The sequence below is a fragment of the Sarcophilus harrisii genome, chromosome 2 (assembly GCF_902635505.1).
Source record: "Sarcophilus harrisii chromosome 2, mSarHar1.11, whole genome shotgun sequence".
NCBI lineage: Eukaryota > Metazoa > Chordata > Mammalia > Dasyuromorphia > Dasyuridae > Sarcophilus > Sarcophilus harrisii.
In genome coordinates, this window is record NC_045427.1 from 292,067,270 (window position 1) to 292,091,175 (window position 23,906).

Sequence of the window (23,906 nt, forward strand, 5' to 3'; positions counted from 1 at the left end):
CCGAATGTTTATTCGTTCACAACTCCACCAAAATGATCAATGTCCCAGTTTTCCTCACCCTCCAACAATCATCATTATTTTTCCTGTCATCTTAGCCAATCTGAAGGTGTGTAGTGGTATCTTAGAGTTGTCTTTAATTTTTTCTCTGATTAATAATGACTTGGAGCATCTTTTTCATATGACTAAAAATTTCAATTTCTTCATCTGAAATTTTGTTCTACCTTTGACCATTTTTCAATTAGAAAGGCGATTTTTATAAATTAGATTAATTTAATATTTTGGAAATAGGCCTTTATAGAACCGACTGTAAAAATATTTTTAATTTATTTTTCCTTCTAATCTTGTCTGCACTAGTTTTGTTTATACAAAAACTTTCAGTTTGGTATAATCGAAATTTTCTATTTTGTGATCAGTAATGATCTCTAGTTCTTCTTTGATCATAAAGTCTTTCCCCTTCCACAGGTCTGAGAGGTAAACTATCCTGTGTTCCTCTAATTTATTAATAATTTCATTCTTTATGCCTAGGTCATGAGACAATTTTCTTGAAATGTTAGAGCAAAGAAAGAAAGAAAAATAGAAATAGAAAAAAATCTACTGATCACCATCTGAAAAAGACTTATGAGGAAAAACTACGGACATCATAGTCAAATTTCAAAAACCCCAAGTTAAGGAGAAAATATTAGAAGCAACAAGAAAAGATAACAATTCAAATATGACAAACCCATAATTCAAATCACACAAGACCTATCAGTGACTACATTAAAAACTTGCATTAAAAAGTTCTTCAAAAGAACCAATGTGGCCAAAAATATCATACCCAGCAAACATAACCATAATCTTGAATGAAAAAAATATGGACATTCAATAAATTACCAGACTTTTAGCATTTTGTTGCAAAAAGACTTAAATGTAATAGAAAATTTGACATATAACATTCAAGAGAAATATAGGGTAAACATCAAAGACTGAATTCAAAGGACTAAGTAAAAACAAACTTTTATTTTCTATAAGTGGAAATGTAAGACATATGTCTAAGATTGTCCTTAGTAATTGGGTAGTTCAAAAGAAAGATTGGAATAGATCTGAGTATAATGTGGTTCTCAAAAGCAAAACCAGATAGGAAAAAGGTAATAAGAGTATTTATATGAATTAGGTGTAATAGGAAGAAATATCATAGGAGAATATGAGGAGGGAGGAGGGCTGGTAGTTTTATAATTCTATGGAATGGGTTAAAGAAAGAATAATACATACATATCTGGAAGAGTATAAAAGTTTTCTAAGTTTATTAAGAAATAAAGGGAATGGAATGAGATGGGAGTATAAAAAAGTACATAGATTAATGAGAAAGGGATAAGGTATGAAGGGACTAATGGGACAAAGAGAGAAAGAAAAGATGGTGGAGAGGATAAGAGAGGAATCCTTGGAGGGGATGGGTAAATTAAATAATATCAAGGCAAGGTAGCAGATAGAAGTAAAGCTGAAGAGCCAGCAGATAGAAAATAAGAGATATACACAAACACAATAATAATGATTGAGAGTAGAATTTATTAGGGGAAAAAAATATAGTAATCATTGATCCCAGACAAGGTTAAAGCTAAAATATATTTAATCAAAAGAGAAAAATAGGGAAACTACATTATATACCAACCATGTTAATAAATATCGTTTTATATTATTTAAAATAGTCTGATAATATAAGGTTGGAATAACATTATGATATAGAAAATGATGAGTTGGGGGATTTAGAAAAATATGGAAAACCTGAATTTATTAAGGATGACATTATCTACCATCAGAGAAACAGAGAAACAAGTAAAGTACATCCTTGCATAGAAATATATAAATGTAAATGTGTAATTATATGTATGGCATGTATAAATATTTGTTTATATCTATGCATATGAATGTGTATATGTATGTATGTATATATATATATATATATATATATATATATATATATATATATATTTGTATGTGTGTATGTACATATAAATATATCCATGCTTAATTATAGCCTTCCTGGGAGATGTAGAAGGAGGGGAGAGGAAAAGGAAAATAAGTAATAAAGGAAAAAAATACATAGCAGAAAATAAAAGAAAACCTATAAGGAAGCAAAGAAAAGATGGACAGCTCCGAATACAATTTAAAGTATTTGTTATGTAGGTTTTCATGAAATGGAAATTTATTATTTCATATTTTGAACTCTTTCACTGTGTACATGACAATGCTTTTTTCTTTTTTTGTTTTTGTTTCTTTTCTATTTCTTTTATTTAAATTTTGTGTTTAATTCTAAAATACGTAAATAAAAATTTGAAAAAAAAAACATATATGCATATAAAATCTTGAGAGGCATGCCCTGTAACTAAAATGGAGATTAAACAGATTTGTGATCCACACAATACAATATCACACTAGTTCTTTTCTACTCTTATATTATACTCCTAATTATACTTAATTTTCTCATAATTTCAAAGAATAAAGATGCTCTCTACTCCTATACTTTTCCTTGCTCATAATAAATCTGGAGTGTTATATTTAGTTTTTGATACCACAGTTTAAAAAGGACATTGATAAGTTGGATGGTATACAGTTACAGAGTATAAAATCAGTATGGTGGTGAGCTTTGAGTACATTTCATATGACAATTAATTGAATGAATTAAGGATGATTGACTTGAAGAAGAGAAGACAGAGGAGAAAAACATAGCCAGCTTCAAATTTTTGATGAACTGTTATGAGAAAGCACTATTAAGTTTGTTTCATTTAGTCACAGTGGGAAGAATCAAGAATTAATAGAATCAATGAGTTTGTGTCACAGAGGAAATTTAGACCTAATGTCAAGAAATCTTCTTAATAATTTGAGCCTTTCCAAAGTAGAATGACTTGCTTCAAGTGATTACAGTTTCCCCTTCAGTGGAGCTCTTCAATCAGAGACTGGGTTACTTGTTAAGTATATTATAGTTGAAATTGCTGTTATAGGTGGATTGGTCTACATAGATATTGGGGTTTCTAGGTGGACAGAGTGCCAGGCTCCTTGAGTTCAGATCTGGCCTCACCCACTTACCAGCTATGTGACTTTGAGCAAGTTACAGGATCCTGTTTTTCTTAGTTTCCTCATCTGTAAATAAGCTGAAGAAGAAGATGGAAAACAGTCACTCTAGTATCTTTGCCAGAAAAAAAAATGGAAATAAATCACAAAGAAAAATGACTGAACAGTAGCCAATAGATATTAAGGTACCTTTTAATTCTCAAATTCTGCGGTTCTGTAACTTCACAGAAGTTAGGTGACTTGCCTAGGATGATATAATTAGTAATTCTCAGAAGTGTGATTGAACCCAGGTTCTCCTGATGTCAAGGCCCAGCTTCCAATCATTGATTCACATTTCTCCATTACTAATTTAGTTATGCATACTTGCTTTGGTTGACCCAAAGTAAATTTGCAGTTCATGAACACCTTCCAACACCCATTTTTCACATAAACTGCTTACTGTTTTGTAATATTTCTGCAATCTTTATTTGTACACAAGATCTTAAGTTTATTCTTATTTTTATTTTAATAATAAATAATATTTAATATAGAGATTTATTATATGTAATATAAAAATAATAATAAAAATAAAATTTTATTTTATTAAATTTGATCCATCATAATAGTACCACAGATATATTATCAGATCTAGATTGTTTATCCACATAAAAACTAAACTACACACCTGCATTTTATCCACAAATAGGGAAAATATGTAAACCATGTCTACTTAAATATTCAATAGGACTGAAGACAATATTGAAACATTTCTCTAAGTCATGATTTCATTATCTTATTGTGTTTTGCGGCTCTGTGGCAGGCTGGTGAAATATGAGCTCCTGTCTGAGAATAATATTTTTAAATACATAAAATAAAATATATAGAATTGCTAAGAAACCAAAGATTAGCAAAAATATATATGTTTTTTTTCCCCATCCAAGTTTATAGAACACCAAAGTCTATCTATAGGTTCCCATTGTACATGGATGCCAGGGTAAGAACTTCTTCTGTAGGTTATCCAAGAACCTGTTGGTCGTTTTTTGTTTTTTTTTAAATCAATTCCATATCTGCATAGCCTTACCACAATCCATTTCACATGTTTCCATCTTGCCCACAAGAAAATTTTAATATACTTGGTCAAAAGTCTTTTTGGAAAATTAGGTATTTTCCTTATCTTCCACTTCTATCAACAAAGGAAATTAGGTTAACAACTTGTCTTATTCCATACTAAACCTTTTTATTTCTTAGTGATTATTGTTTTACTTTCTGTACTCATAGACCTTCATTTTAATTTTGCTATGAGTTAACAAACTCATCAACATAACATCATCATAACAATTTAGAAAATTTATCATTCTCCATTTTTATTGGGACATTTGCTAATATATCTAAGCATTCCAGAGATTTAAAAAAAAAGCATATTCCTTTATAACTAACATTTACTACATTTACTTTCAGATGGATACAAAACATGTGATTTCTTATCCTAAGGAAATAAACAATAAAACCATGCCATGCTACACTTAAGCAATTGGCATGTTCCAAATTCACAAGTATTTGTGAAATGCAGTGGTGGGTGAAACTCTCTGAATGGTGCTTAGGTGAAAAAGAGCTTTGGGATCATTAGGGATGAAAGGTTCTATAGAAATCTAAGATTAATTCATGTCATTACTGTTTTTTATTACAGCAGTGCCAGTTTTAGTTCTAAATTAGCTTTTTAATAAGTTTGATCTATGACCATTTTGAAGGGAAAAAGCCCATAAACACATTCTTCTGCTTTAATTCCCTTTATAAAGCACTTACTCAAAAAGGCAGTTTTTCTTCAAGATGCTGCCACTACCTTTTTTTTCTCCAAAGAGAATATGCCACCCCCTCAAGATTAAGTGAAGCATACTGCTCAAAATGAATCATATACTGTAGGGCATTAGCTAATATACCCTTGCTTAAATTTAAGAAGAAAGGAAAAATAATTGTTTTTTATAGAAGAGCTTTGTGACAGTCATAAGTGTCAGCAAGTTTTCTTCTTTTCTTTATATGTACCCTCTATTTCATAGTTTGTAAATTATGTTCATATTGCAATATTATTGTAAATTGTAATATTTAAATGTCTTAATGAGTTGTACCTCTCTTTAGTTCATAGAAAGGTGACTTGTAACAGAGAACTGTATTAAGGTTAATATTTTTTCACTATATAAATGGTAGCTTTATTTTTATCATTATCGTTTTGTTCTTATTTTTTAAAATAATTTTATTTTTCCAAGTACATGTAAAAATAGCTTTCAATATTTACCTCTGCAAAATCTTTTGTTCCAGAATTTTCTCCCTCCTTATCCCCTTCCTCTAGATAGCAAGCAATCTGATACAGGTTAAATATGTGCAATTTTTCTAAACACATTTCCATATTTGTCAAGCTGTGCAAGAAAAATCTGATCAAAGGGGAGAAAACACAAGAAATGAAAAAAACACAAACAAATAACAACAACAACAAAGTGAAATTACTATGCTTTGATCCACATTCTGTTTCCATAGTTCTCTCTGGATGCAGATGGCTCTCTCCATCACAAGTCTAATGAAATTGCCTTGAATCAACTCACTGTTGAAAAGTTAATATCTAATACCTTTATTCATCACTGATTTTTTTTGTGACTTCAGAACAATGATTTGAACACCTTAATCATTTAATGCTGAACAAATTACCAAGAAGGCTAAATACTATATATAGGCAAAGTCAAATCTCACTTTCAAAAACACAGTAATATAAATTATTTTTTAAAATGTTATCAAGAAGGAGTTTTAATGGCCATGTGCATCTCAATATGTTTTTGTGTGTGTCTGTATATTTATCTGGGTGTATGTGTGTGTGTGTGGGGGAAGCTTCTGTCCATGCAGATCATAATTCCTCTGTGATTTCATAGAAGGACTTCAGGTTATTTGAAAGCAGCCCATTGACTGTAAATAGATCCCACTAAAATGCTTGAAAACATTGTCCTTAGAAGGTAAAATAATCTCCCCATAACTTTTGGTAATCAAAATGTATTTGATGATGTCTTTTGAGTCAGTTCTTACAAGTGTAGTCATTATTGGCCATTTGCTGGATCCTATTTTTTTCTGCTCTTTGTGGCCTCTGCAATTTTGATTTTTATGAAATTATAGTCTTCCATTATTTGCAGCTATCACTGGGAGACTAAAGTGAGGCTTGACAATACTATAAAAAGTCCAACTACCACAAATTTCCTTCTAGCAAGTGCCCATATATTAATGAAATGATAAATTCTCCATCCAAATCTTGGTTGTGCAAATGCTAATGGATTCAGAGTTTGCCTAATGGTCAGGAAGTAGCTCCATTAATGTTCCAAAATATGAGGTATTTGGAAGATAGGTAGAGCAAAGAATGAGTAGAAGCACTTGCTTTTGGACAATTTGAAAATTATATTTCTTTTTAGAGCTCAAAAAGTTAACGATTGCCCTTCCTAACATTCATTCATTTACTCATGGAATATACAATTGACTACCATATGCAATTTCTTTTTTCTTATTTTAATAGCTTTTTATTTACAAGTTATATGCGTGGGTAATTTTACAGCATTGACAATTGTCAAACCTTTTGTTCTAATTTTTCTCCTCCTTCCTCCAATCCCCTCCCCTGGCAGAATGACCAATACATACCATATGCAATTTCAAGACTTCAATTGCCCATGAACTCATAGGCATGGATATTCCTTTTACCTGTGCATATCCCAACTATAGCTGTAATTTTGTAGAAGGTATCAGAGAGTTGCTTTGCTCTCCAAGTTGTCACACTGAAGCCAGTCTCTGATGAGCTTCTTTGAACTTAGCCAGACTAGTCACTGGGACTATAATATTGCAACATAGATACCTTTTTCAGGTGAAGAGTAACAAACTGACATACAAACAATCAGAACATAAAAAAAATACTCCAGCATTCATAAGATCACAGATCTAGAGATCATGGGAATTTCAGAAGTCAATCAAATAGAATTTGGGAGGAATTCTAACCCATGTCCTCTGACTTCAACTTCAGCACTCTTTCACTGCATAGTATTACATCATGAGTCTTGTAACTTTGCCTTACAAAATTTTCCCCCAAAAGAGGCAAAGTGTTACGGTATAAATGACTGTCAGATTACCTATGTTTAAATCCCACTTATAATGCTTATTTATGTGATTTGAAGCAAATCACTTAACCCTCCTGAGCCTCAGTTTCCTTATCTGTAAAATGAGTAGATGGCCTCTGAAATTTCTTCCATCTCTGGCTCTATATTCTATGATCCTAAGATACAGAGAAACAATATAAGGGACAGTATTCTCAAAATGGAATGAGAGGGCCTGGAAATGATCAAATCTTACCTGTAGCCACCCAGCGGTACACTTCAGAAGTAACTACTAGCTTAATTATTCATGACTTTGAGAATACATTTGAATAATGGAAAATGAGGAGGTCAAGTTATATTTAATACACTTTAATAATGTATTATAGAAAAATGGGCATTTTCTTGACAGGAGTTCTCACTCAAAGATTGGTGCTAGTGTGCTGCCAACCTGCTCTTCAACATAAAGTGCAACTTTCTACACCAGTTCTGAAGTCAAAAAGACTGCTGTAATCTTTATCTATCAAGTGAAGATAAAAAGTAGCCAATATTTTAAATATATGTATATTGTTGACAAAGTAACATGAATTCTATTATTCCCACCTAACAAAATACTATGAAGATGTTATTTCTGGTAGCCAATATATGGTTATTTATTTGTGAATTCCACCAAGGAACAAATAGCTTGCTTATGAGTTACTTAAACAGTTTATTTGAGCTAAGTTCCCCAGTAAAGTAGGACGTGTTAATTATGGTGAAGAAACAATAACACAATCAGCTATGACTCTTCAGCTCCTCTAGACTTTATTTCACAACATCCTATTTTCAATTATAAAGGAATCTCCGAGGTCATTTAGTTTGGAAATGTGAAACCTATTCTACTGACCCATGTGACCTGCAAAACTCCCCAGAGACCCCAACCAGATTAAAATATAATTGGGAATCTTTAATTAAATAAATAGAATGGCAATACAACATAGATAATGTTAATCTGGGATTTTCTAAGTTAATAGGTATCCTGTAAGAATCTATTTCTATTTTTGTTTGGCTCTACTGATCTAATCCAACATCCGTCCTTTGACACTTTAGGAAATAGGCCTATTAATTTGGCCAAGATAACTCAGATTCCACTAATAACTCCATTATTAATGGAGATAAGCCAAATCGATTGATTGAAAAATCAAGGATCTATATCTACCATACCACTCATGTGTCTCTCCCACTATATCACCACATTTATCCTCATTTTTCTTTCTGTACCTATTTCTTTTACTGAAAAATTTCCAGAATAACTTTTTTATTTCTCCTCTCTAACCCCACACTTTCTTGTCTAGGGTTGAAATTAACTTCAGAAGCCATCTAGTCTAACCCTTTCATTTTATATTGATGATACAGGGATAATTCAGAGAAGTTAAATGATCTAAGGTCCCAGAGATTATATGTCAAGAATGTGAACCTTGATCCTTTGACTCTAAACTCAGAGCTCATTCCACTGAGCAAATTCTATCTCAACTTCCTCCACCCAAGCTTTCTTCTTTTCTTACATGTTCAAAGGTTACTGTACGTTATTGCTTTATTCTTGCTTTTGCCCTTCTCTTCTTGTATCACTTATATTTTACTTTGGCAAATTAACAATTTATTTACCAATTTCTGCTACTTCTCAGATTTAGTTATTTTTCTAACCCTCACTTTTGCCTTCCATTAGGCATGACTAAAGATCATACAACATATATATATATATATATATATATATATATATATATATATATATTATTGAAAGCCTTCAGCTTTTCTTCTTCCCTTGAGAACATTTTTATGCAATTTACTAACAAATCCTATTAGTCCAATATTTTGAAAATGGAGCATAGTTTGCATCTATTTGATTATTCATTTTGCAATATAGTTCATTTCTTTCCATATTATAATGGGGATTTACTCATCCCTCATATGCTCTTGCCAGAATTTCATCTTTTTACAAGGTGTGGCCTGAGAAATACAATGTATGAAGAATAGGCTAAATATATTTTTGATGTTTTTCATTTGGGACTGAGCTTATATAAAAGGCTACTATATAAATCATCTGTTCTCTACTATGTAAATCATCTGCATTTCAATTGTATAGAAAACAGACACGTTAGTACTTCTTATACAAATTTCAATTATATAAGACTTTTGTGGCAAAAATCAGACCTATATAAACCTTTCAAAATTGTGATATCATAAGAGGGAGGCAAGTACAACTCAGCCTGATTCTGGTGACATAATGAAAGGAGAAAATATTTCAATTCAACTGGTTTAACTAGACCAGTGACATCTATTCAAATGAACTCAGAAAAGGCTTCTGGAACTTATAAAGAAAGTAGAAAGAAGTGGCTTTAGGAAGAAAAGATGAAATAGCTATTCCAAATAATGCCTTTTCTTCTTATGGTATTCTCTTCTAAATCAATTTATACTTCACTACTTTGCATTTGTTGTCTTTATACTTATTTACTTTGTGTAATATTATATGTTGATATGCACTTATGTATATACATGCAAAACATATACACATATATGTATATATACATGCATGCACACACATAAATAATAGTTTTCCTTATTAGTATATAAGCTTTAAAGAGTAGAGATTGTTACTTAATTTGTACTGTATCCTTAAAACCTAACATAGTACCTGGTATGTGATAGGTATGTTGAGTGATGTATTTATCAATTTGGATACTATGCTTGGAATGGCATTCGATTTTTGGTTGCCATGTCATATTAGAGATACATTGAGTTTTCTGAGAAGTGAAACCTCCAAGTATTTTCACAGTTCACAAAAACTGTTAAATAGTTCCTACTAATCCAAACGTACAATTTTCCATTCATCTCCATTAATTTTATCCAATTTTATTCAGTCCATTGTCCCAGACTGTTGAGAGTTTGGGGGATCCTTGATCTGTGCTCCAAATACTATTTATTTATTTTCTATGATCTACCATATAGTTGTCAAATGTTGTCAATTTTATCAATAATATCTTTTATATTTTCCTCCTTTCTCTTCTCAGGACAACAGTCTCATTTAGGTTCTCACAACTTTTCATCTGAACTATTACAAGAACCTTATAATTGGTCCACCTGAAATCTCTGCCTTTTCTGGACAATATTTCATATTCCTGTCTAAGTGATATGCTTAAAGCATGGGTCTGATCAAATTATTCTATTACTCTAAAAATTACAGTGGATCCTTGTTACTTATAGGATAAAATACAAACTCTTCTGCATAGCATTGAAAGTCCTTCACAATCTAATTCTGACCTATGTTTTCATGATTTACATTCAATTTTCTTTATATACTCAGTCTTCTGGGTTAACTGGATCTACTTTCTCTTTCTCATTCATCTCCTGTCTCTATGTTTTTTTATAGGCTGTTCCCTCCCTGAGTTAGTCTTTTCAATTTTCCATGTTAGAATCTCTATCTTTTTTCAAAATCATCCCATATGTCACCTCTTATGTGAAGTGTCTTGCTTTAATGGTGACTTTTCTCTGAAATTACTTTGTGTTCCTCTTCCTCGTTTCCTCTTAGTCATCCTTTTCCTCATTGCCTCTTCTTCATCACCAGCATCTAAATAGTTCTCCAGTTATGCAAAATTCTTACAAATATTAGCTCATTTAATTCTCACAATAGTTTTAGAAGGTAAGTACTATTATAATGACCATTTTACAGATGAGGAATCTGAGGCAGAAAAATATTAAATAATCATGGATATACTTTGTATTTATTTATTTGTGAATATGTTGTTTCCATCAATATATTATAAATTTCTTTAGGTCAGGGATAATTTGGTTTTTGTTGCTATATACCCAACTCATTATATAGTTCTTGACCAAAAAATAGTACTTAATAAAAGCTTCTTTTTTTGTTGATTGGCCATACCTACAAACTGTCACCTCTGAAGTTGACAAGAGTGCCATCTGTTTTCATTGACTTAATTTATAAAAATATTGAACAGCACAGAATCAAAGACATATTTCAGGAGTATGTTCCTTGAGAAATCCCTTCAAGTTGACAGTGACCTGTTACTGATGAGGCAGCATGATTTAATGAACTGGCAGAATCTAAGTATATTATATACATAGCCTTCTCCTATCCTGCAAGTTTACTTACTCTGTTCAAAAATATAGAAATTGTTTCTCTTTCTCTCTTTAGTTTCAATTTGAATCTCCTTTGATCAGATTCAAAGGATTCTAGGAGACAGTGTATATGTGTATATCGATATATCTTTCCATATATGCATATGTGTATAGATAAAACATTATATGTGTTCACATATATGTATAGACATACATATGTATACACATGGTTGATTAGCATAATTTGTAGGACATAGTTTTGCTGAATTAGTAAATACTTAACCATTACTTTTAAGGAGGAATATAGGGTTAGATTCCTGTAAGTTTGGGGATACAACATTTACTTCAGCACTTTCTGGAGTGGTCTTACAAATAGATCTGTGAATCTCTGTTTTTTCTATATATACCATACTGTTGATTCACTAACATTGAACTCAGGCCAATAGCACTACAACACTTGTCTGAATGAAACTTATGTAACATATGCATTTTTTCCAAGGTACATCAAAACCTTCTTGCTCTTATGAACACTAGACAGAATTTTAGCATTATGCCTGGGAGTCATTTTAAATGGCAAAATCACCAACAAAAAATATAAAAATTATGAAAAATGTGGCACTAAAAAGACCAAGAAAAGGATGCTATTTACATAAAGCTGAAACAAGAAGGTAGAGTATTGCTTGTTCAGTCTTAACTGAGAACCTGTTTGTGGGGAAAATAAAATATTTTATCCCTCTGTGTATGGTAAAGAGCAGGAAAGCACCAAAGTCATTGATTTGGGCTTTACAAATACATTTGAGTAAATAAGCGAATTCACAAATACAGAAACTGTGACTAATGAGAATTGATTCTGTCATCTACATCTGTTTATCACTATATGTATACTCACATATAATCTGTTTCTATCTCTATCTCTGTCTCTACCTCTATATCTATCTCTATGTTTCTAAGTTATTTACTTTCCAAATGTGATTTCCTTTAAGCCCTTTGCCTTCTCTTTAGATACTTCAATTTTATTTGTTTGTTTAAGACTTCTCAACACTGCTTATGATTGTTAGTAATTACTATCAATTGTTTAGATTATTTCAAAAATTTCCTCTAGATAAACATTTCCATGGTTTTTATTATTTTATGGTGTCCCCCACCAAATGACAGATATGTCCTCCAAAGAAGAGTCAGAATCACATTCTTTTTTATCCACAATGTCCTCTCAAAATTCTTATCATTATTCAATTCCCTCACCACCTCCTTTAAAAACAAACAAAAAACCAAACAAAACAAAACATTCCAATTATATAGCATCAATCACACCATATTGGGAATAGGGTTCTACAACCAGTTTTTGAGACTCAATTGCTAAATTTTCAGCTTAAATATTTATATCTCAGAAATTATCAAACATTACAAATTCATTGTTTTCTTGATTGTCTAGACTTAACAAAGTGACAGAGAAAATATAAATGATGTAGATAAATCTTTTTTGTTTGTTTGTTTGTTTTGCTGAGTCAATTGGGGTCAAGTGACTTGCCCAGGGTCACACAGCTAGGAAAAATTTAGTGTCTGAGGTCGGATTTGAACTCAGGTCCTCCTGACTTCAGGGCTGGTGTTCTATCCACTGTGCCACCTACCTTTAATATTTGACGTATCTTGTGGGTACACTTTTTCTCTCCAGTGAGCTGGTTATTAAATAATTAAACAGTGCATAGGATGTGGAACTGAAAATAATCTTAAAAATTTTTCATTCTAATCTCTCATTTCATAGAAGAATAAACTGTACCCTAAAGAGGGGAAATATGCTAATTTAATTAAATAAATATTTATTTCCATTGGATATATATTGAGTGTGTCATTTCACCTTTATGGGCCTCAGGTTTCTCATTTATAAAGAAAGCCAGAGGAAGTTCAACTAGATCACATCCAAGGTCCTAGGTCAAAATCTATGATCTGTGTTCTTATGTTTTTTAAGAATAGCCATAACCATACAATCAATAAGCACCAGAGGAATGATTTAAATCTAGGCTCTCTGAATCCATTTACAATGCTCTTTCTATAATACCCTTTTATGTTTCTCTCTCTCTCTCTCTCTTTTAATAGACATGGACAAATAATTCATAACTGATTTATGGGATGAGCTTTTCCATACCTTGCTAAACTAGTCCCTGGATCATTTTTTTGTTATGGTGGTCACACTTAATATTTTGTAAGTACAGTAGACTTTGCCAGAATATTCACTCTTTTAACATAGTTTTCAGGATCCTATTGTCACTTTCACATGATGAGACTGCAGTAATTTTGTGAAGGATACTATTGGGAAAAAATAGCGTTTGAGATGGTCAATATTAAATAAGGAAGCCAAAGTAAAAACAAGTTAAGACACAGATTTTTGTGGGAAAATAAACATAGAAGTCCAATGTTTGTGTCCTCTATCTTCCCAGGGTCAATATATCCAAAGAAAAGTAGAAAAGGTCTTAAGGGATTTGAACTCTATACCAGAGCATATTAAGCATATTGAGTTTTATAAATGCTGTGACTATAAAGTGTAGCAAAAAGAGAAATGGTTGAATGTCAATTTAACTTGAGCCATATATAGTGTAGTTTACAATGGAGAAAAAAAATGGCACCATATTAATATGTAGGAATATTTTAAGACTTCTTTGTCCTAATAAGAAAGAGCTATATGGAAAATTTAAACTGTAAGTTTTATCAAACTCTAAACTGCATTTGAAATAATAATAATACCATGAAAAAGAAATATTTTGCCAACTTATCTATCCTAGAGAATTGCAACCTAGTTTCATGGGACAGGTTTTGAAATGGTTTTTAAATTAATTTTGGAGTCACCAATTCTATTATTATCCATAGCCTGCCAAAGCTGTCCCTAGAAAGGAATACTTCTGAAGTGTAAAATATAGAAACTTCAGGGACATAATTTGTTTTCCTGAACTTTGGGAAGCAGAGTGGGGGGGGGGAGGAGGAGGGAGGAATGAAGAGAGACAGAGAATTAGGAAAGAGAGAAAGATAGCAAATAAATGCTGTATAGGTATCAATAGTGAGGATTTTTCACAGGGATCTACAAGTCACATTAAACAAATATAAATTACTTATAAAATAACTAATCTCAGATACTAGTCCAAATTTCTCGTGTTACAAATGATCAAACTGAGGCTCAGGAAGACAATATAACTTGTTCAAAGTCGTATGTCTGATTTATTGGTACTGGAGAAAGGGAGAGCAGAGACTAGTGCTAAAGTCTCCTATTTCTATTTGTATGTTTTTCTTTAGCCATCAAATGGCTATTGAAACTAGCATCATTAATACTTGGTCTTAGAATCTCTATCATTGTGAATACTTTGATAATAGCAATTATTAACCTTACATCATATATGTGGGCAAGAATGGCTATAGTAGCCTTAGGAAATTGTGCCAAAATAAATGACCAGATCCTCCCTGAAACAAGGAAAACAAAACAGACTGATGTAAAACAGACAAGAACACATTTTGAAATATAAACAATTCTTACTTTGCATAAATTACCCTAATTTGACTTTACATAAATAATCCTGAAAGAAACATGCATTCCCGAAAAAAGGCATGTTCAAGATAATATTTCTTCTTCTTGTCAGATATATGAAAAGAAGAGAAAGCTGCTGACCAAACCACTTTTGATAGTTCCCTTTAAAAAATGCAGTCAACCCCTGGTGGTAAAGGCTGGGTGCAATGAGTGAGAAAGGGGCAATATACTGCATATCTGTGTTAACTTTACTGTATGGCGTGGTGTTCAAATTATGCTTAACTTTATCTTTCACTTCTGTTTAAAATCATGGTACAGTATTTAATATATTTATTTTAGTACATTTTGTGACTTGCATAAAGATATTATTTTGTATATCACATGTTCCATAAGCTAAGTGAAATGAGCAGGTTTGAGCAAATTTTCATTATGTAAAAGATGCTTTATATAGAGGTCTGTAGAAGAGTCAATTTATGTAAAGCAAAATGTGCCACTAGTGGGAAGGAAAATAGAATGATACTTGATGGTATAGCAGGTCACATATCTGTAACTAGCAAGGAGCAAAATGAATTTCGTGCTGATTTCCAAAATACTATTCTTTCCTGTAGTTCCCCAAAATTCTGTATTTTCTATTTCTCCACAGAGGGAAAGTATACCATTTTCCCATTGCTGTGGCACTCCTTTCTTGAAGTCCATATTTCCCAAATCCTCAAATTGTATGAAGGAGAGAATTCTGAATTATCTGAAATGGGATTTCTTGTGCCAGTAAAACTGCATCTATATTTGAAGTTTCTTCTACAGTACTGACTTAGCCCTGGTCATGTTGTATATATGGAGGGAGAGAAGAAGGAAGGGAAGGAGGGAGGGAGGGAAGGAAGGAAGGAAGGAAGGAAGGAAGAAAGGAGGGAAGGAAGGAAGAAAGGAAGGAAGAAAGGAGTAAAAGAAGGAAGGAGGGAAGTAAGGAGGGAAGGAGGAAAGGAAGGAAGGAGGAAAGAAAGGAAGGAAGGAGGAAAGGAAGGAAGGAGGGAAGGAGGAAAGGAAGGAAGGAAGGAGGAGAGGAAGAAAGGAAGGAGGAAAGGAAGGAAGGAGGGAAGGAGGAAAGGAAGGAAGGAAGGAAGGAAAATTCTTTAATTTGTATTCTGAGTCCATTATTTGTCTGTCTGAAGGTGACTAGCATTTTGCATCATGAGTCTTTTGGAATTGTGGCAGATCACTCTATTGATCTGAGTTATTAAGTCTTTCATAGTTGATTATCTTTGACATTTAAAAATACATATTCTATTTATTTGGCTAAATGCTTTCTCAATTATGTATAAAGTTTTTAATATTTTTAAAAATTGAGCTCTGAATTATCTCCGTTCCCTCCTTTTATTTCCTACTTTTTTTTGAGAAGGGAAATGCATTGATTTCAATTATAATATGAAGTCATGGAAAAAAAATTCATATTAGCCATGCTACAAAACACAAACCAAAAGCCCAAGAAAAACAAGGTTACAAAAAGCATTTGATCTATATTCAGATTTTATCAGTACTTTTTCTGGAGGTGGATAGCATTTTTCATCATGGGTCTTCTGTCTTTGTCTTTGATCATTGTCTTGATTATAGTAAAGTCTATCATAGTTAACTATCCTTACAATATTATTGTACATTTTTCTATGGTTCTGCTCCCTTCCTTTTATATTAGTTCATACAAATCTTCTAAGATTTTTGTACTTTTTTTCTCCTGAAACCTTCCTTTAGATTATCCTTACATCACAATAGTATTCCCTCACATTCATGCCAGAATTTGTTAATCATTTCCTAATTGAGAGGCATCCTCTCAGTTTCTAAATCTTTGTCACCATAAAAAAGAGTTATTATGAATATTTTTATACATATGGGTCCTTTTTTTTTTTTGGTCTCCTTGGAGTTTAGATCTAGTAATAGATTTCTGGATCAAAGTGCATGCACAATTTGATAGCCCTTTAGGCATAGGTCCAAAATTTTCTTTAGACTGGTTCGATTAGTCACAACTCTATTAACAATGTCATAGCATACCTACTGTTCCACGTCTTCTCCAGCATTTGTCATGGTCCTTTTCTTTTTTTCATTATTTTTTTCATTTTTTGGCTAATATGGACATATGTTTTGCCTGACTTAACATTTATAATTTTGCTTGCCGTCATATTACTTAATTTCTTTTTTTAAAATTACAACTTTTTATTGACAGAACATATGCATAGGTAATTTTTTACAACATTATCCCTTGCACACACTTCTGACTTTTCCCTTTCCTCCCTCCACCCCCTTCCCTAAATGGCAGGCAAGATGTTAAATATGTTATAGTATATCCTAGATACAATATATGTGTGCAGAACCATACAGTTCTCTTGTTGTACAAGAACAATTGGATTCAGAAGGCAAAAATAATCTAGGAAGAAAAACAAAAATGCAAGTAGTCCACATTCATTTCCCAGTGTTCCTTCTCTGGGTGTAGCTGATTTTGTCCATCACTGATCAATTGGAACTGAATTAGATCTTCTCTTTTTCAAAGATATCCACTTCCATCAGAATATATCCTCATACAGTATTGTTGTTGAAGTGTATAATGATCTCCTGGTTCTGCTCATTTCACTCAGCATCAGTTCATGTAAGTCTTTCCAAGGCTCTCTGTATTCATCCTGTTGGTCATTTCTTACAGAACAATAATATTCCATAACATTAATATACCACAATTTACCCAACCATTCTCCAATTGATGGACATCCATTCATTTTCCAGTTTCTAGCCACTACAAAAAGGGCTGGCACAAACATTTTTGCACATACAGGTTCCTTTTGCTTCTTTAGTATCTGTTGGGGATATAAGCCCAGTAGTAACACTGCTGGATCAAAGGGTATGCACAGTTTGATAACTTTTTTGGACATAATTCCAAATTCCTCTCCAGAATGGTTGGATTCATTCACAACTCCATCACCATTGCATCCTAGTTTTCCTGCATCCTCTCCAGCATTTATCATTATCTTTTCCTGTTATCTTATCCAATCTGACAGGTGTGTAGTAATATCTCAGTCATCTTAATTTGCATTTCTTTGATCAAAAATTATTTGGAACATCTTCTCATATGGCTAGAAATTGTTTCAATTTCTTCATCTGAAAATTGTCTGTTCATATCCTTTGACCATTTATCAATTGGAGAATGGCTTGATTTCTTGTAAATTAGAGTCAATTCTCTATATATTTTGGAAATGAGGCCTTTATCAGAACCTTTAACTATAAAAATATTTTCCTAGTTTATTGCTTCCCTTCTAATCTCGTTTGCATTAGTTTTGTTTGTGCAAAGGCTTTTAATTTGATATAATCAAAATTTTCTGTTTTGTGATCAATAATGATCTCTAGTTTGTCTTTGGTCACAAATTCTTCCTCCTCCACAAGTCTGAGAGATAAACTATCCTATGTTCCTCTAATTTATTTATAATCTCATTCTTTATGCCTAGAGCATGTACCCATGATCTTATTTTGGTGTACAGTGTTAAGTGTGGGTCCTTGCCTAGTTTCTACCATACTAATTTCCAGTTTTCCCAGCAGTTTTTGTCAAATAGTGAATTCTTATCCCAAAAGTTGGGATCTTTGGATTTGTCAAACACTAGATTGCTATAGTTAATGACTATTTTGTCCTGTGAACCTAACCTATTCCACTGATCAACTAATCTATTTCTTATCCTATACCAAATGGTTTTGGTGACCACTACTTTATAATATAGTTTTAGATCAGGTCCAGCTAGGCCGTCTTCGTTTGATTTTTTTTTTCATTAGTCTCCTTGAAATTCTTGACCTTTTGTTCATCCATATGAATTTTGTTGTTATTTTTTCTAGGTCATTAAAATAGTTTCTTGGGAGTCTGATTGGTATGGCACTAAATAAATAGATTAGTTTAGGGAGTATTGTCATCTTCATCATATTTGCTTGGCCTATCCAAGAGCACTTAATATTTTTCCAATTATTTAAATCTGACTTTATTTGTGTGGAAAATTTTTTGTAATTTTGCTCATATAATTCCTGACTTTCCTTTGGTAGATAGATTCCCAAATATTTTATGCTATGGACAGTTATTTTGAATGGAATTTCTTTCTTTATTCCTTGCTGTTGGATTTTGTTGGTGATGTATAAAAATGCTGAGGATTTGTGTGAATTTGTTTTGTATCCTGCAACTTTGCTAAAATTGTGGATTATTTCTAATAGCTTTTTAGTAGAATCTCTGGGGTTCTCTGTAAGTACAGCATCATAGCATCTGCAAAGAGTGATAATTTGGTTTCCCCATTACCTACTCTAATTCCTTTAATCTCTTTCTCATCTCTTACTGCCAAGGCTAGCGTTTCTAATACAATATTGGATAATTATGGTGAAAATGAGCAACCTTGTTTTATTCCTGATCTTACTGCGAATGGTTCCAGTTTATCCCCATTACATATGATGCTTACTGAGGGTTTTAAATATATGCTCCTGACTATTTTAAGGAAAAGTCCATTTATTCCTATACTCTCAAGTGTTTTTATTAGGAATGGATGTTAAATTTTATCAACTGCTTTTTCTGCATCTATTGAGATGATCATATGATCATATGGTTTTTGTTAGTTTGGTTATTGATAATAGTTAATTATGTTCTTTATCCATATAGAAGCTATCTATATTTGGAGTGCGCTTTGAATTTTTGCTCATTTTGTCAAAGAGGAATCAAAGAAAACAAACTAACAATAAAAAAAGCAAATGAAGTCTGCTTTTTTTGGGGGGGAGGTGGGAGGGTTGACTGGATGGTATTACTGAGCTTTCTCTACAGACTGCAGGGGGCAGCAGTGAGGCACTGGAAGGACAGCAATAGCTGAGCTGCATCTGCTCTCTGAGTCTCCAAGAGCATACTGAGTCACTTTGGCTGGGTGTGGCCAGGTCCTGAGAGACCCTAGCTTTTTGGGGTTATAGTCTTTACCCCCTGTGTTTATAGCTTCTCTGCTTGTCTACTGGGTTGCTGTCAGGGCAAAGTAGCCATACTGTGGTAAAGTTCTCTCCACAGAAACAGCTGAGATTACACCCCACCCTGCTCAGGTCTGCTCAGTGTGAGCTGCCTGCTGTGCTCTCCCTGCCTGCCTGCAGTCTGCACCTGATCTAACCATCCCTGCCCATAAGCAAAAACAGACCTTTTCTGGTGAATTTTGAGCATGTCTTCTGTTGGTAATGTATTTGTGGGTTTTTTTTTTCAGTCAAGTCCTAATTCCAAAGCCTTGTCATGAAAAAAAAGTATTCTGAGAGCAAGAAGGAGCTTTGATAGATGCATGTGTTCTCTTCGCCATCTTGGACAGAAGTCCCCATCATGTTCCTTTTCTATCATATTAGTCAATTTGATAGGTGTGAGGATGGTAGCTCAAGGTGTTATTAATTTGTATGTCTCTAATTATTAGACACTTAGAACATTTTTTAAAGTGACTATTGATAGTTTTCATTTTTTTTCCCTGAAAATTGCTCAGGCATCTAAAACTATTATAAAAGAATTGTTGATTTGAATAGGTAAGAAATTCCTTTATACATGAAAATCACAGGATCAGAAAAAAATGATTAAAATGGTTAATAGAATGCTACTTAGAAAAATTGGATCAAACTGAAATAATCTTCAAATAGATATTTTATAAAGCCTCATTAGATCTCTGATTTGTGCTTCTTCAATATAGTGAACTGGTGGCTCTAAAGAAGTGAGGATTGGCCTTTTATAATAAGGACAAGGGAAGGAGAATGCATATGTTTAGAATTATATTGCTTCTTAGTTCACTTTTAACCTCGTTTAAAATAAATAGTTTACCTCTGAATAAGAATTCCTGACAAAGTTTCTAGTATGACAGAAAAAATGCTACTTGCTCATGAAAATTGTTTTTGGGAGTGCTGTAGATATAGTTATATAACTCAATAGGTGTTAAAAGTTGGAATTTCTCCTAAGTTTAAGGATGGTAATTTGGACATAATTGGCCTTCCAGGCAGTAGAAATATATGTTGTAGACAGATTTATAACAAAACATGTTTCAGAAAATAGGGGATGTTTATTCCATCTGTCAGTTAAGTCCAATAAACTTACAAAATGAAATTAATTTGTCAGCAATCAAACATCATCCCCCCAAAAAACAACCACCATAAATGAAAAACAAACAAACAAACAAAAAAAGTCCTCCAATGATAGCATAATAGACTGATTGTGAGTGACAAACCTGAGCCCTTATCTTAAGGTCCCCACGCATATTTGTGGACATAGATTATATTATCATCAATTTAGGATTTGTGGTCCTTGAAAGCAAAAGGTTTTACAATGTTGAAGGGTCACATTTGGTCAAATAGTTTCAAACCAATACAGGAAAAACAAATATGCTAAAAGGAAAATGTCTCTGAAATTATAGCATTGGAAATTGATACTTCTGATGAGGTGAAAACTTACATGAAGTTTTCTTCTTGCTTTTCTTCTTGTGAAAGCATCTTGCTATTTGTAATCTTTGAGATGCTGCCTAGAAAGTATTTCTCCAACCCCCGAGGTTCTACAAGAATAGACTCTTGGATAAGATTATTGTTAACAGCAGAAATGTTGATATAGCCACAAGTTAATAGCTACTGGCAAACAGCAGGCTTTTTCTGTTCCCTATGAATATTTCTTCCTCTACTAGCTTGCCAAACTAAGCAAATCTGGTATGTTTTCAAAGTGGCGTGCAGGAGGTGAATTCATTCATCTTTAATGAAGAGTGGGAAATAGACACACCTGTCCTAGGAGCCACTGGAAATGTGCCCCTTACTGTTTTCAGTTATAAGGTAGTGGGGAATATCTTCTCCAAATTCTCTCTTTCTCAAACTAGGTTGCTTTTCTTTTCCTTTCCTTTTGTTCTGTCTTTTTCTAATTTATTTGCTCCTTCTCCAACATTTCTGCCTTAGAATTAAAGTGAGAATGCTGGTTTTTAGTTGAAGATTGAATATGATTCAATGTCAGTGCCTAAATAAGGCAGACACAGAACTCAGTGCAGTTAAGTGCCAAAAATTTCCTCTGTTCCTAAAAACTTTCACTTACAATTCTCCACTATATATATGTATATGTATATATATACATATGTATATATATATACATATACATATATATATATATATATATATATATATATATATATATATATATATATTGTATTTACCTGTCTCTCATTGTTCATCCTATCAAATCTATATGAAATGTCCTCTCTTTGGGGAGAGAAGGGCTTATAGTTTCTGAAAAGCTACTCATATTGGGAATGGGTTAAATAGACAGCACTACAAATATACCAAGAAGGGCACCCTCCAAAATTTATAAAGAAATAAGGGAGGGAGCAATGGACAGATGGGGAAGCAAGGGGTATGGGAAAAAGACAAGGGAGAGATGCATGGGTAGGGGAGGTTAAGTATAGCAAGGCAAGTTAGGAGCAGAATTAAAGCAAAGGGTCAGCAGGAATAGGAAAGATGTGTGTGTGTGTGTGTGTACGTATGTATGTATATTTATATATCTACATATGTATACATCACTATATCCTTTCTTCACTATAGCCTGCTTAGGAGTGGGAAGGAAATGAAAGGAGGGGAAGAATAAAGTAAAAAATATACACAGCAGGGAAAAAAAGAACATTTTACAGAGAAGTAAAGAAAAGATGGACACTCATGAATATAATTTCTTCTACTAAAATATATATGCTTTCTTGAAGTGGTAATTTATTATTATATATTTTGAATCCTCCCTGATGTTCTGCTGGGCACATGACGATGTTCTATTTTGTTTTGTTTTGTATTACTTTTTTGTTTTTCTTTCTTCTCATTCTGTTATTTTAAAAAATAAAATAAAATTTAAAAATAAAAAACAAAGAAATGTCCTCTTTATTATTCTTTTCTCCACCAAATTCTGTATGTCTCATGTCAAGTTCAACTATATAGCCTTGTCAATTTCTCTATTCTATCTGTTTCTTATCTCAGTGTTCTTATTGCTTCTATCATTCATTTATCAATTAAAAATGGATCCTTGATGATATCTGTAGGAATTTCATCTTGAATTTTTACATAATCCTTGTATTGCCATTCACTATTAACACATTAGCTTTGTCATGTGTTTCAGAGTTTTAAAATAATTTCCATAAACACATTCACATACATAAAAACAATTCTCTTTGATCTTTTCAATATCCCTAAGAGGTAGCATCATAAGATTATCTAGAATAGAATTTTGTGTGTGTGTGTGTGTGTGTGTGTGTGTGTGTGTGTGTGTGTTTTGAGGCAATTGGGGTTAATGACATGCCCAGGGTCACACAGCTGGCAAATGTTAAGTGTTTGAGGCCAGATTTGAACTCAGATCCTCCTGACTTCAGGACTGGTGGTCTATCCACTATGCCATCTAACTGCCCCTAAAATAAGATTTCTTTCTTTTAAAAAAAATTATTAAAGCTTTTTATTTTTCAAAATATATGTGTGGGCAATTCTTTAATATTAGCCCTTGCAAAATTCTTGTGTTCTAACTTCCCCTCCCTTCCCCCATGTCCTCCCCAGTCCAATATATGTTAAAATGGTAGAAATATATGTTAAATCTAATGTGTGCATACATATTTATATACTTATTGTGCTGCATAAGAAAAATCAAATCAAACCAGTAAAAGAGAAGCAAAATAAACTGCAAGCAAGCAACAGCAAAAAGAGTGAAAATGCTATGTTGTGGTCCACACTCAGCTCCCATAGTCCTCTCTTTGGGTGTAGATGGCTCTCTTTACCATTGAATAATTGGAACTGGTTTGAATCATCTCATTGTTGAAGAGAGCCACATCCATCAGAACTGATCCTCACATAAACTTCTTGTTGCTATGTATAATGATCTCCTGGTTCTGCTCATTTCACTTAATGTAACTCCCTCCAGGTCTCTCTGAAATCATCCTGCTGGTCATTTCTTACAAAACAATAATATTCCATAATATTCATATACCACAATTCATTCAGCCATTCTCCAATTGATGGGAATCCATTCAATTTCCAGTTTCTTGCCATTACAAAGAAGGCTGCCACAAACATTTTTGCACATACAGGTCCCTTTCCCTCCTTTAAGATCTCTTTGGGATATAAACCCAGTAGAAACACAGCTAGGT